A 10,220-nucleotide genomic window follows, 5' to 3' on the forward strand; every position below is an offset into this window, starting at 1 on the left:
TTAGGGTTAGGGTTTGAAGAGAGAAGGAGAGGGAAAGGCAGATCTGGATTTTTAAACTCTTACAATGTTGTTCTAAAGAATGCTCATGCCAAAGTGTAACAGAGAGGTGCAGGAAAGTGAATTGAAGGTGTTAAAAGCTAGGGGTTAATATTACTGCACATGTGGTCTCTGTTCTCAAAATAAGCTTGAGATAGCAATGCCTAGTAACCAACTCCCTGAAAAGAAATGAATGAGAGCTAGAGGAGGCTATGAAACAATTGCACCATATCTCAGGGAAATAGACGTTAATCACAGATACTATCAACAGTGTCCTGAGGAGATAGGATGGAGGATAGTAAAATAGGCTGTAAAATAAGCTGTAAATAAGTTGTAAAGTAAGCTGAAGAAGGAGTTTAGATCACAAGGTCACGTAGTGAGAGGGTGTGTAAGAAGTGAGTGAGGAATAGGTTAGTGAGCAGCCGTAGAAGAGGAGCAGCGATAGAAGACCATCTGTTCCAGTGTCTCTGTGTGTCACTGTGTGCCTGTGTGTCTCTGTTCCAGTGCCTCTGTGTGTCTGTGGGTCTCTGTGTACCTCTTTTCTAGTGTCTGTGTGTCTTTGTGTGCCTCTGTTACAACTGAACACAATTAGAGGGGCCATCACCATTTCCATACACAACACATACACAAAATATCTCAAATATAAAATGCTGAGTTCATAGCAGTCATCAGCTGCATAGTTCACATATTCAACAGCATGAGACAACAAACAAGTGAGTACAGCCGTTAAGCTACTCTTTTAGTATCACTTTAGTGTCTTAACAAGTTGTTGTATTTTAAGCAGTTGAATATGATAGCAACCGACTTGACAGACAGACAGACAGACAGACAAACAGCCTCTATATGCAGAGACATTATGACACAATCAATAACCTGCTGTGCTAAAGAAGGTCTTCAGTGAGTTTCAACACAACAGTAAAGATGTTCTCTAGATATGGAAGACTCTAAAGGACTTGTATAAATATTAGATTTGTCATATTTTGGTAGAACTAAATAAATAAAGAAATTTACAATTAAAACCATCAGTCTAAATAATAATCATTTACAGGCAGGTCTGTCTGTCAATTCAATAAATCATTCATTTCATTCCATTGGTGGCTGTCTCCTTTCTGAAATATATTACACATGAAACTGACTGACATAACGTAAATAATACCAAGAAATATGAATACATATTTAGCTGTCTGTTCAACGATTGAGCTGCTCTAAGAAGGGAATAATCCTGAACACTTTCAGCAATGCTGCACTTTGTACTGTGCATTGAACCAGCACTGCTAAACATACCCCACTTTATAGTGTAATAGAGCTATAAAGACTGAAACAAATATACAGGCAGTTGTAAAAGATGCACTCTGATTGCTTAGTCACTTTCCATGTTAAACTGTGACAATATCAAGCACAAAGTCACACTTCTGAACTGCATCTTAAACACGGACTGCCTCATATGGGTTTATATAGAAATCATAGCAGCTTTGCAGATGAAAAACATCATGAGAATAAAAAGGATCTCATTTACATTTCATCACAATCACTTCAGTGTCACCAGTGTAGCAGCAGCACGCCTGTGTATCACAGTTAGAACTAGTGATCTGATTATCAGCAGCCTGTCTGTGTATCACAGTTAGAACTAGTGATCTGATTATCAGCAGCATGCCTGTGTATCACAGTTAGAACTAGTGATCTGATTATCAGCAGCCTGCCTGTGTATCACAGTTAGAACTAGTGATCTGAGCAGCCTGCCTGTGTATCACAGTTAGAACTAGTGATCTGATTATCAGCAGCCTGCCTGTGTATCACAGTTAGAACTAGTGATGTGATTATCAGCAGCCTGTCTGTGTATCACAGTTAGAACTAGTGATCTGATTATCAGCATCCTGTCTGTGTATCACAGTTAGAACTAGTGATCTGATTATCAGCAGCCTGCCTGTGTATCACAGTTAGAACTAGTGATCTGATTATCAGCAGCCTGCCTGTGTATCACAGTTAGAACTAGTGATCTGATTATCAGCAGCCTGTCTGTGTATCACAGTTAGAACTAGTGATCTGATTATCAGCAGCCTGTCTGTGTATCACAGTTAGAACTAGTGATCTGATTATCAGCAGCCTGTCTGTGTATCACAGTTAGAACTAGTGATCTGATTATTTCATGTTGTTATTTGTTTACCAGGTAGCTTTCCAGTACCTGCAGTATGAGTCACAATGATATAAATACAAAAATAAACCAATTCAGAGAGAGAAGCTGGTTGAAATGGCTCTCAGTGTGTGTTGCAGTGCATGGGTTAGGGTTAGGGTTATAGAGAGAAGCTGGTTGAAATGGCTCTCAGTGTGTGGAGCAGTGCATGGGTTAGGGTTAGGGTTATAGAGAGAAGCTGGTTGAAATGGCTCTCAGTGTGTGGAGCAGTGCATGGGTTAGGGTTAGGGTTATAGAGAGAAGCTGGTTGAAATGGCTCTCAGTGTGTGGAGCAGTGCATGGGTTAGGGTTAGGGTTATAGAGAGAAGCTGGTTGAAATGGCTCTCAGTGTGTGGAGCAGTGCATGGGTTAGGGTTAGGGTTATAGAGAGAAGCTGGTTGAAATGGCTCTCAGTGTGTGTTGCAGTGCATGGGTTAGGGTTAGGGTTATAAAGAGAAGCTGGTTGAAATGGCTCTCAGTGTGTGGAGCAGTGCATGGGTTAGGGTTAGGGTTATAGAGAGAAACTGGTTGAAATGGCTCTCAGTGTGTGTTGCAGTGCATGGGTTAGGGTTAGGGTTATAGAGAGAAGCTGGTTGAAATGGCTCTCAGTGTGTGGAGCAGTGCATGGGTTAGGGTTAGGGTTATAGAGAGAAGCTGGTTGAAATGGCTCTCAGTGTGTGTTGCAGTGCATGGGTTAGGGTTAGGGTTATAAAGAGAAGCTGGTTGAAATGGCTCTCAGTGTGTGGAACAGTGCATGGGTTAGGGTTAGGGTTATAGAGAGAAGCTGGTTGAAATGGCTCTCAGTGTGTGTTGCAGTGTATGGGTTAGGGTTAGGGTTATAGAGAGAAGCTGGTTGAAATGGCTCTCAGTGTGTGTTGCAGTGCATGGGTTAGGGTTATAGAGAGAAGCTGGTTGAAATGGCTCTCAGTGTGTGGAGCAGTGCATGGGTTAGGGTTAGGGTTATAGAGAGAAGCTGGTTGAAATGGCTCTCAGTGTGTGTTGCAGTGCATGGGTTAGGGTTAGGGTTATAGAGAGAAGCTGGTTGAAATGGCTCTCAGTGTGTGTTGCAGTGTATGGACAATGGCAGGACACAGTATTGATTCATTGCAATTGTAAGCAGAGAGCCTGTGGAGGCTGGCCTAAGGCCTGTCGGATGTAAGTGAAGCAGAGGCAAGTCCAGTCGACCCACTGCTGAATAATAATCCGAACCAGAATTTCACTAACCTTTACTATGCTGTGGATCCCACAAGGACAGCAAGACAATTAAAAGAGAAACTGTACCCCACACGTTTCAAACTCTCTGCTGCCTATTATTAAAACAAAAACAATAATAATAACAATGATAATAATAATAATAATGACCCATCGTCAGTGTAAATTTCATATCTTCCACAACATGTATTTAGCACCATAGCATGAAAGCCACTGTATAAATGAAAGCTGTACGACTTTTGAGTTTCAAAATTCCTCTGCCTGAGTACAAAACAATCACTTAACTGGATTTCTGACTGTATGCTTGTTTTTTAAATTAGATTGCCGTTTCCATTGTAGTATCACCACATATGAACTGTGCAGCACAGGATTACTATAGCCTACTGCAGAATAATAATAATAATAATAATAATTCAGACATTATCAAGGTTATGAAGTTTGCTGTGTATCACTCCACACCTCTGAAGAGTAGCCAGCGTGACTGACATACAGAGCAGCCAATAGAAATCAGGGGCGTGCCCAAAACAAATGCTGAATCCTGAAACATCACTGAAAATGGGGGTTTAGTATTTCCCAAACCGGAGCCAGAAAGTGTAACATTTTCTCATTTAGTTTTGGATTTACATGTTTACATTAACATCATTGTATTTAGGCTGCAAGCTCTATAGCTGCCCAGCCAATAGGATTGGAGAGGAGGGGCGGAGACAGCAGTGATTCTGTCTTTGTTACATAGACAGAGGCAAGCAGCTTGACAGAGTGCTCAGAGTTATTCAGCTCTACTAGTTTAAAGTGCCAATTGTAACTATTAAAGATACTAGTTTGTCATAAATATTAGAGCTGCACAGGGTGTTTAGTGCTGGACCTGTGAACAGGCTTGAGTCTTAACCTCAGAAGCTCGATAGCGTTCACAAACAGACTCCTCTCCTCAATGATAATCTATGGGGTTTGACTCGATAGCGTTCACAAACAGACTCCTCTCCTCAATGATAATCTATGGGGTTTGACTCGATAGCGTTCACAAACAGGCTCCTCTCCAGCTCAATGATAATCTATGGGGTTTGACTCGATAGCGTTCACAAACAGACTCCTCTCCTCAATGATAATCTATGGGGTTTGACTCGATAGCGTTCACAAACAGACTCCTCTCCTCAATGATAATCTATGGGGTTTGACTCGATAGCGTTCACAAACAGACTCCTCTCCTCAATGATAATCTATGGGGTTTGACTCGATAGCGTTCACAAACAGACTCCTCTCCTCAATGATAATCTATGGGGTTTGACTCGATAGCGTTCACAAACAGACTCCTCTCCTCAATGATAATCTATGGGGTTTGACTCGATAGCGTTCACAAACAGGCTCCTCTCCTCAATGATAATCTATGGGGTTTGACTCGATAGCGTTCACAAACAGACTCCTCTCCTCAATGATAATCTATGGGGTTTGACTCGATAGCGTTCACAAACAGGCTCCTCTCCAGCTCAATGATAATCTATGGGGTTTGACTCGATAGCGTTCACAAACAGACTCCTCTCCTCAATGATAATCTATGGGGTTTGACTCGATAGTGTTCACAAACAGACTCCTCTCCTCAATGATAATCTATGGGGTTTGACTCGATAGCGTTCACAAACAGGCTCCTATCCAGCTCAATGATAATCTATGGGGTTTGACTCGATAGCGTTCACAAACAGGCTCCTCTCCTCAATGATAATCTATGGGGTTTGACTCGATAGCGTTCACAAACAGACTCCTCTCCTCAATGATAATCTATGGGGTTTGACTCGATAGCGTTCACAAACAGACTCCTCTCCTCAATGATAATCTATGGGGTTTGACTCGATAGCGTTCACAAACAGACTCCTCTCCTCAATGATAATCTATGGGGTTTGACTCGATAGCGTTCACAAACAGACTCCTCTCCTCAATGATAATCTATGGGGTTTGACTCAATAGCGTTCACAAACAGACTCCTCTCCTCAATGATAATCTATGGGGTTTGACTCGATAGCGTTCACAAACAGACTCCTCTCCTCAATGATAATCTATGGGGTTTGACTCAATAGCGTTCACAAACAGACTCCTCTCCTCAATGATAATCTATGGGGTTTGACTCGATAGCGTTCACAAACAGGCTCCTCTCCTCAATGATAATCTATGGGGTTTGACTCGATAGCGTTCACAAACAGACTCCTCTCCTCAATGATAATCTATGGGGTTTGACTCGATAGCGTTCACAAACAGACTCCTCTCCTCAATGATAATCTATGGGGTTTGACTCAATAGCGTTCACAAACAGACTCCTCTCCTCAATGATAATCTATGGGGTTTGACTCGATAGCGTTCACAAACAGGCTCCTCTCCTCAATGATAATCTATGGGGTTTGACTCGATAGCGTTCACAAACAGGCCCCTCTCCTCAGTGATAATCTATGGGGTTTGACTCGATAGCGTTCACAAACAGACTCCTCTCCTCAATGATAATCTATGGGGTTTGACTCGATAGCGTTCACAAACAGACTCCTCTCCTCAATGATAATCTATGGGGTTTGACTCGATAGCGTTCACAAACAGGCTCCTCTCCAGCTCAATGATAATCTATGGGGTTTGACTCGATAGCGTTCACAAACAGACTCCTCTCCAGCTCAATGATAATCTATGGGGTTTGACTCGATAGCGTTCACAAACAGGCTCCTATCCAGCTCAATGATAATCTATGGGGTTTGACTCGATAGCGTTCACAAACAGGCTCCTCTCCAGCTCAATGATAATCTATGGGGTTTGACTCGATAGCGTTCACAAACAGGCTCCTCTCCTCAATGATAATCTATGGGGTTTGACTCGATAGCGTTCACAAACAGGCTCCTCTCCTCAATGATAATCTATGGGGTTTGACTCGATAGCATTCACAAACAGGCACCTCTCCTCAATGATAATCTATGGGGTTTGACTCGATAGCGTTCACAAACAGACTCCTCTCCTCAATGATAATCTATGGGGTTTGACTCGATAGCGTTCACAAACAGGCTCCTCTCCTCAATGATAATTTGTGGGGTTTGAGCTCCTGGTAAAAAATAGATAAAAAAAAACACACACCTTTTTTCCATTGCAGTGTTTCACACTATGTGGATTCACATCATTTAATTAATTGATTCCAGCTCCTCAGACTACACAGCTACTGATTTACCTTTCTCACTGTAAACCACATCCCATTGACCAGTATCACTTTCTCATCTCAATCACAGACTGTGTCTTCATTACATTGCTCATTAACAATCCAAGTCTGTAAGTGCTCTGGCTTTTCTGTTCCGTACCACATCATGGATCGTTATCGCTGTGTTTCCTGTTTGACAACGTGGGCAATAATCCTTCCACTATCAGTGTACTAGAGAGGCCATTTTGAAAAGAGCTTTGAAACACACTTTAAAGTTATAAGTGTAAAAAGCTGTCAGGATGTTAACAATGAAAAGAATAATTACAGGTACGTATTTAAACAGCACGCAGGGACGGGTAATGCTAGATTTTTCAGAACCACGCTACTTACTGTTGAAGAGAGCTGTTCTATTAGCTATTGTAACTTTAAACACACAGATTTAGAGTCTGCTTACCTGCTTTCACTTTCACCTGCACTCTGTCTTCGTGCTTCAGTTCAGCTCTTTAAGAATAAATAGAAACAGCTTTTTATACCGCATCTGTACAACTGAGTTTAGATATGAGAAGTGTATTCTAAAGATTTACACACTCTGTAAAGAACTTCCCATCTGTTTGATCAGCTTTCTAGCCTGAAGTAGCCTGTCTAAAGCTAAAGTACAATTCCTGGTTTTATTGCACTGTTCCCTGAGAAACAGCCCTTGACGAACACGCCCACACACTGTCTGCCAGTGAAAGAATGTGTACCTGGTTCAGACACGCCTCATAAAACAAACCAACACATGATCCTTTTCACAGAACTGGAGCTCATGAGTGATTTAAAGTCTATTCTGAAAAATTTAAAATAAATTAATACAACTTTTCTGTGATCTTTTGTTTTGTTTTGGCTAACAGTCCATTTTCAACACGATTGGTTCTGTAGATATGTGTAAATGTTTAACATACAGCCAGGCACTCATACTAAATAGTGATAACCTGGCATATGCATTCCCATTGAGATTACAGGAGAGTGGAAAATAGAAGGACAGTGGAGGGGAGAGAGAGAGGGAAGGCGACAGAGGGTGGAAGAGCGTGGAAGGGAGATGGGGTTGAGGGAGAGGAGAACACTGAAAGAAACAGGGAGGGGAGAAGAGAGAAGGAGAGGTTAGGGTTTGAAGAGAGAAGGAGAGGTTAGGGTTTGAAGAGAGAAGGAGAGGTTAGGGTTAGGAGAGAGAAGGAGAGGTTAGGGTTAGAAGAGAGAAGGAGAGGTTAGGGTTAGAAGAGAGAAGGAGAGGTTAGGGTTAGAAGAGAGAAGGAGAGGTTAGGGTTAGAAAAGAGAAGGAGAGGTTAGGGTTAGGAGAGAGAAGGAGAGGTTAGGGTTAGAAGAGAGAAGGGGAGGTTAGGGTTTGAAGAGAGAAGGAGAGGTTAGTGTTTGAAGAGAGAAGGAGAGGTTAGGGTTTGAAGAGAGAAGGAGAGGGAAAGGCAGATCCGGAATTTTAAACTCTTACAATGTTGTTCTAAAGAATGCTCATGCCAAAGTGTAACAGAGAGGGGCAGGAAAGTGAACTGAAGGTGTTAAAAGCTATGGGTTAATATTACTGCACATGTGGTCTCTGTTCTCAAAATAAGCTGGAGAGAGCAGTATCTAGTAACCAACTCCCTGAAAAGAAATGAATGAGAGCTAGAGGGGGATATGAAACAATTGCACCATATCTCAGGGAAATAGACGTTAATCACAGAAACTATCAACAGTGTCCTGAGGAGATAGGATGGAGGATCGTAAAATAGGCTGTAAAATAAGCTGTAAATAAGTTGTAAAGTAAGCTGAAGAAGGAGTTTAGATCACAAGGTCACGTAGTGAGAGGGTGTGTAAGAAGTGAGTGAGGAATAGGTTAGTGAGCAGCCGTAGAAGAGGAGCAGCGATAGAAGACCATCTGTTCCAGTGCCTCTGTGTGTCTTGTGTGCTTCTGTGTGTCTTTGTGTGCCTCTGCCCTCAGAGACTAATGGAACTGTATTTTGTTCTCTCTGTACTAGATTGCTGATGCATTGAAAATCGATGTAGCTGCATAAAATAAACTGCTTGTGTTTTCTTTCTGTATACTGGAGTCCCGTAACACACTGTGTTGGGATTAAATACCATTTGAATCCCTTTTTAAAAAATGTCCAAGTGGGACGGGGACACACCTCTCCCCCTCCTTGTAAGTGCCACATACTTTAAACCTAATTGAAAATCCTGGGGTAGTGAAGCTAGTAATACACAGACACTGTGTTATAGCACTGACACTGTGTGTGTGTGTGTCTGTATGGACAGAGGATGGGAAAGAATAGGAACCCCTGCCATAGCACTGTCAATAGGGTGTAGAGCCACACTGGGACTGACTCACCTGCCATAGCACTGTAAATAGGGTGTACAGCCACACTGGGATTGACTCGCCTGCCATAGCACTGTCAATAGGGTGTAGAGTCACACTGGGACTGACTCATCTGCCATAGCACTGTCAATAGGGTGTAGAGCCACACTGGGACTGACTCACCTGCCATAGCACTGTCAATAGGGTGTAGAGCCACACTGGGACTGATTCACCTGCCATAGCACTGTCAATAGGGTGTAGGCTCACCTGCATTTCAGCAGCCGCAAGTACACGTCAAGTTTATTATGTATTGAAGTTAGCAATAAAGAGTGTGTGTCTGTGTGTGCCCAATTCTGAAGTGTGAAGTGGGAGGCTTCACGGTGAAGATAAATGCTATTGTCTTGCAATTGTTAGTCTTTATTTGCTATACTGTTAAAGCTTTAGTTTAGGTTGCTATCGTGTTAACAGATCTGTTTCATTATTATTAATGGGATGTGTTAATAATGGGGTCTTATCTTTTACAGTAAACGTGTCTGTCACAGTGAAATGGTACCAGAAGGTGACTTTCAAAGATAAATAAAAACAACAAAAGCAATCACCAGGTCTACATATTAACAGTAACACAACCTCAAAGCCCTGCACAGCGGTGATTCTAGAGGATAGCACATCGAGGGGAACCACTTCATTACTCCTTTTATTGTGTCTACAGTGTTTTACACAAACAATAAAATGCAACACAAAAACAAATGTGTAGATTAAAAAGAATGAATCTGCACTGGCATAACCTGAAGCAAAACTCCATGAAATGATGTGAAAAACACACAATGTGAACCTTCCTGCAATTGAGTGAACCCCCTACTGCAGTATAAACCTGGACACATATAGCACTGCTATTAAATGAATAGCAATAAAGAACAAAGTGCAATACATATATACACAAATATATATTGTGACAGAGTAGGGGGAGGAAGAGGAAAAAATGTAGTCCTGGAGGAACCAGCAGGACTACATTACCCAGAAGGCAACAGGACTGCAGAGGAAATGGGAAACACCTGAGACCAATTAAGCCCTGCATAGGAGCAGGAGAAGCCCTGCAGTCAGGGCTGATGGAGTCGCAGCCGTAGGCAGACTGGCTGAAGAAGCACAAGCCAGCTGCTGAAGAGCCCTGAAGAAGGCACTGTGTGTGAACTGTGTGTTTAAAAAGGGGGCTTGGTTTGGCTGGTAAACGGCTTAGCCGTCCAGCCATAGTTAGTTGCAGGAGGAAGTTTTAATTAGTGCTCCGAAAAGGAGTTTGGTTTTTGTTTTGTTTATTTTCTTTGTTA

At 42.2% G+C, this 10,220-nt stretch overlaps 1 protein-coding gene across 1 annotated transcript in view; it reads right to left on the reverse strand.

Moving 5' to 3' along the window:
* LOC117404832 (butyrophilin subfamily 1 member A1-like) overlaps nucleotides 1-7,270 on the reverse strand; it is a 63,359-nt gene extending 56,089 nt beyond the window's left edge. The window contains exon 1 of the mRNA XM_059018344.1: nucleotides 7,027-7,270. The gene's annotated coding sequence lies outside the window, so the exon portion shown is untranslated. The remainder of the gene's footprint in view (nucleotides 1-7,026) is intronic.
* Nucleotides 7,271-10,220: the final 2,950 nt, after the last annotated feature.

The sequence above is a fragment of the Acipenser ruthenus genome, chromosome 59 (assembly GCF_902713425.1).
Source record: "Acipenser ruthenus chromosome 59, fAciRut3.2 maternal haplotype, whole genome shotgun sequence".
NCBI classification, from domain to species: domain Eukaryota; kingdom Metazoa; phylum Chordata; class Actinopteri; order Acipenseriformes; family Acipenseridae; genus Acipenser; species Acipenser ruthenus.